At 41.6% G+C, this 5,358-nt stretch overlaps 1 protein-coding gene across 3 annotated transcripts in view; it reads left to right on the forward strand.

Annotated features, from left to right (window-relative positions):
- Positions 1-420: 420 nt before the first annotated feature.
- Positions 421-5,358, forward strand: part of TP53INP1 (tumor protein p53 inducible nuclear protein 1) — a 14,182-nt gene continuing 9,244 nt past the window's right edge. Inside the window, exon 1 of one of the 3 annotated variants that reach the window (XM_006916676.3) lies at positions 421-576. The gene's annotated coding sequence lies outside the window, so the exon portion shown is untranslated. Of the gene's footprint in view, positions 577-2,645; positions 2,845-5,358 lie in introns of those variants that run through there. The other 2 variants (XM_025050141.1, XM_025050140.1) reach the window with 2 other exon arrangements.

Genomic DNA, 5,358 nt, shown 5'->3' on the forward strand with positions numbered 1-5,358 from the left:
CCGGGACCTCGGCGACCGGCGCCTAAGTGTCCTAAGTGTCCACCTGTCCGTGGCATGTTCCTTGACCCTGCTGGATCTTACACATCACTCTTTGAAGTTGTACCTGTGAAAAGAGCGCTTTGCTTGCCCATCGTAATTAAAATCCGAATCATTTTAACCACGTTGATTGGGCGCTTACGATGTGCATATACTATGCTGAGGGCTTCATCCTATTACCTTATAAATAGGAAACCCGAGGCCTAAAGAGCTTGAGTAACTAACTTACTCAAGGCCACATAGCCAATTAAAAGGAAATGGTGTTTTCTCTTTCAAAATGGAGATGAATTTCACGTGGGGGGTTCCTTGTTTTTATTGTAGTTTCTACTTATGTCTGCTTATTATCTTTTGTGTTAATTCCAATTTAGAGTAGATTGAGGAAGAGCCCCTTTCCAAATGTAACTTCTAAGGACTTGGGCAACCGTTGCTAAAAGAGCCTTTTCCGAACACAAAGTTTCGGAGAAGGAAAAAGTGACCCATGGGATCATTGAACAGAAGTAATAATGAGGTGCGCCCTAAGATCCAGAAATCACTTGCTTGGTAATTGAAATACATTTTTATTGTATATGTGTAAAGCACTTGGGAAGCTTTTGATTGTCAGTCGCAGCCACTATAATTCTGAACTGGCAGCATAATTTTTAAAGGCCCTAGCCCGGAACCAGAACCTTACTAATTTCTGTGACCAAGATCTTTTATTTTTTCATCCTATCATTTGTTCTTTTCTGTGAGTGCTCCCTCATATTTCTCTTGGGAATGGCCCTACTTTCAAAATTCAGGGTTAACAGGCTATAAATTACCACCTATTGCTGTCTTTGTCCACTGTTATTCAGCCTCAGAGCCGACAGTTGTGGGCCCCAGGGAGAATAACCCTCTTGTAGCTAGCTAAACATCCAGGCAGAACAAGCAAAGACAACTTTCTTGCATTTTTTTTGTTTTTTTTGTTGTTGTTTTTGTTTTGCAGTTTAAAAATGATTGTAAATTACTCAAATCAGCATATTTTTCTAAACTAGTAAAAGAGGGTGGGCTATAAAGAGAAAGGTCATTTTGAGGACTCTTTTCAACGAAGATATGTTTGTTTAGCCACCTGATATTTCAAAACTGTCAGAAGCCACAGCTGTATACATAGAAGTTAGATCATCAAAGTTGTGGGATTTTTTTTTTTTTATTTTTTAATGTTTTTGGAGCCGCCTACTGGCAGCCAAACCCAACTGAAAAGCACTGTTTTCTGAAGTTTATAGAGCAGGAGTCGAGGCTAGAAGGAACCTGAGAGATCATATTCAGGAAAAAGCAAGGTACTTGGAACAAGTCAGACTTAAGCTGTAATGCCGGCTCCACCCCTGAGCGGCTCTGTCACTTTTGAGCAAGTTTTAAAATTTCTGAGCCTCAGTTTCCTCATTAGTACGGTGGGACAAATAAGTACCTGAAGTCCCCATCCCATACAATAAGTATTCAGTAAATTGTAGCTCTAATATATAAACATTTTGCAGATAAAGACATTCAGACCTAAAGATGCTACATGATTTAGTCAACAACTGGCTTGGAATGAACTGTGGTTAATATTTACTGGGTGCTGATACGTGCCCCGCACTATTCTGTGATATATGCTTAATCCTTAAATGTTGGTACTACCATCCCATTTTAGGGGTGAGAAAACTGAGGCACCAAGAAGTTACTAAATATCCTAAGTTCACACAAGCTGCAAGTAGCAGAGCCAAGATTTTAAGCACAACAAGGTAATGCCAGAGCCAGGCTGCCTCTAGGTTAGTACTGTCTCAAAAATGTGAAGCTAATTTGTATTAACAAGTGCTTCCCGACTAGCAACTCCCTTTGTAAATTCTCAAACTAGAATGCTTTTCCCCATAAATTTTCAACTCATCCACCTTACTCCTTAGCCTTTCTACTCAACTAATTAAATGCAAAACATTGAGGGTAAAATGTTAAATAACAAAGGATACAAAATTTTGCATTCACTAAACTAATGATGAAACTTTATATATAGAAGAAAAAGCTAGAGAAAAATGTACAATATAGTAGCAATGGTTGCAACAAGACATGGACTAATAGCTATTTTTCTTATTTTCTAATCTTTCTATAATGTGGTTTCATTCATTTTATAATGAAAAAGACATTTTTTTAGGGGAGGGGTGGAGGTATTTGGAGCCAGGAGATATGCCATGGAAACTGCCTTTTTGAAATGCTTGGGCTCAGACAGACACTTTGTTGTTTTCCTCCACTGAGACTGCCCAGCTGAGGTGGGTTACCACTGAGAGCTTGCAGGTGCACCAAAATACAGCAGCGCTACCCCACCTACACTTCTTTGCCTCTGCCTCTTTGCTAAATTCCATAGTTGTATTTGTAAATTTGTCCTCTTAGGAATTTTCACTTTAGTTTTATCATTGCCCTAGAGTCAGTGGTGAGGAGCAGTCTTTTCTGCTTTGCCTTTTAGCTCCCCATGGAACCAGCCCCATGGAAAGCCTCCCGTTCCTTGGTTGGAGCTAAGGTCAAGAGTAGCAGTAACTGGGTAGGAACAGTCCCTGGGTCATTGGCAGAATGACTCATTTTGCATCTTTCCCATGGCGCTTCAACAGATGTGTCATGTAAATACCACCAGTGACTCAGGAAAGATGAGGATGTGGTCCTCTCTTGCCTAGCTGGGTTCCTGAACACTGTGCACCCAAGGTTGGTTGTCTTTGTAGGAGACATGGGACATCTGGAAACAGCTTCTGACTGCAGAAAACCAAAAGAAGATTGACTTGTGCTGCCCCATGGAAAGCTCCTCTGGAGACACCTTTCCTGTGACAGAGTTGTGTATGTTCCAGGATAAGCTGGCTTTCATTGTGTGGGTTTGGAGCTGTAGCTAGAGGGGGCAGTGGCCCCAACCTCAGTGGCCCCAGCAATGTTTTCTGCCTTGTAGCTTCCACTTACCTGGACTGGGCCCCAGTGACTTAACCTCATGTGGCAATACAGTTGGGGGAACAAGGTGTTCATTCAAGACAAACAAGGGTTCCCCTGAAGGGTGGCCCCCTACCATTCTGAGCTCCATCTCTAGCTGGTGCAGGGTCTGCATCCAGCTCTGTGCTCTGGACAACTGGGATTAATCTCAGCTGATTCAGAAGACAGAAATGTATTTGAGACCTATATCTGCCTCCATAATTTAAGGGAAATGGAGAAAAGATTTTGAAAATAACTTCTTTTTTCTCTTCTAGCTTATATGTTCAAAACATTTATTGAATCAGACCTTATGATAGTTCATCTTTTGGGATATAACTGTCACACCACAGCAGGTCAAGCAAACTATACAGCCCACTTTTCTAATTTCTCTTACATGCAACATAAAAGCTAAATTTGAATTCTCATGCTAGAGCTCCAGCCTTCATGATTTGGCCATGGTGCTTCCCAGAGGGTTTCAGGAATACTGGTTATAAAAGAGATACTTCCTGTTTACCCATTTTTAATATTTAATGGCTGAGGATGACAGATTGCAACCACAAAAGTGTTCAGATATCATTGATTGGAACCCACATTTGTGGTACTACACAGTCATAGTATCATGTCACACAACTGTAGCAGTCCAATTTGCACATAAAGAATTAAACCAAGAGTCACATCAGCTACAAATTCTACCTACATTAATAGCTAAAGATGATCATTTTGAAAGTGAAATGTCAGAGTCTGAAGTTATAGTTTCAAGGCTGATGCTCATGAGAAAAAGAAGTGTCTTTAGCAAGGTACTTTTCATCATCCCTGGATGGTCACATCTATTCTTATGGTTTACGTCATCCCCTTTATGTTGACAGCTCCCAAATCTGTCCCCAGCGGAGACCATGCCCTTGAACTCCAAAGCCCTGTTTTCAGCCACCTATTAATATACAACTTGCAGACTTCCCAAATTCGGCCTGTCCAAAATGCCCAACCTGTACTTTCTTCAGTAATCCTTTTCCACTAAGTGGTCTCACCATCCTCCCAGTTTGCCAGGCCATGAACCTGGGCCATCCTTAACTTTTCTCTCCCCTTAACTTCTGGCTTCCTGCTTCGTGTCCCAGCCTGTTCTCACGGCTGTCCATCTCATCTTGAGCCGTAGTGAAAGTGCCACATTCTCACTCAACTGCAAGTTTCCAGTGCTCCTCCCCCTTCTTCCAGTCTTGGTCTTCTATCCACTCAAGATTAAAGTCACTTATTGCAGGAGTCCTTCCCTGACTTCTACCTGTGTAGATCTGGGGAATACCCAGTACTTCTCCTTCCATGACATATATCACACTGGGTTGTTCCACTTGCCCTGGGAGGGTCTTATTCACTGCTGTCTCCCCTGAGCTTAGCACTACACCTGATGCAATAGTTGACATCGACTGAGAACTTTGTGCCAAGTGCCTTGCCAAGTAGGTTGCCTGCATTATCTCAAGAACAGAATCAGGGAGACTTCTAGGAAGTGATCAGCAGGGTCTGGAGAAACACCAGGTTACCTTCAACTAGGAAGGTAGTGCTGGAGAGAAGTAAGTGGATTTGACCCACATGTTCAGCTAGAGTTAACAGGACTTGCTAATAGTTTGGATGAGGGGTTGAGTGAGGAGCAACAGGAGGTGGTATTGCTCAAAAGAAGTCAAGAGTAACTGCTAAGTTTAGGGCTTGAATAACTACTGGATGCTGCTACTTCTCACTGCAGGGGGATGAAGGACACTGTGTATGAGTGTTTGGGAAAAAATTAAAAGTTCTCTTTGATATGTGTTAGGTTTGATATGCCCATCGGTAATCAGGGTGACATGGATATATAAATCTGGAACTCTGGAATAAGATCAGACAAGACTGGAGTTTCTTATATAGAACTAACCAGAACTCCATGAGGTGGAACTACTATCAGCTAAAGTGGTTTAACTTTCTAATTCATAGAGGGCATAAGCAGCAGAGCCAGCATTGAACCCAGACACAATGACTGTAGCACCAACTGCTGGCCACTACACAGTAAATGATTATTTCCAGTTCTAGCCACTGTCCACCTTAGTTTTCTGCAGTGTAAATTACTCCATGCCAGCTGTAGGAGTTGTTTTGAAGGTCAGAGTATGCTGTACTTAAAAATTTTAAATGCAATTAGGTATGCTTTTAGTCATATACAAGAAACACAGAGCACAAGAGAATATGAGCCAGGGAAAGATGATGGCCTAACATAATGGTGGTCACTGGGCACTATTGCCGGGTTCATTTGGCAGCTTCTGGGCAGTTGAATATCATATAGTAAGTCTTTTAATATCTAGTTTTTGCTCCTCTACTTACAGAAAAGCAGTATTTCAGTTCGAAATATTCAAATTTATCACTTATTATAAAAGCACG

This window comes from Pteropus alecto, unplaced genomic scaffold, assembly GCF_000325575.1.
Source record: "Pteropus alecto unplaced genomic scaffold, ASM32557v1 scaffold164, whole genome shotgun sequence".
Taxonomy (NCBI): Eukaryota; Metazoa; Chordata; class Mammalia; order Chiroptera; family Pteropodidae; genus Pteropus; species Pteropus alecto.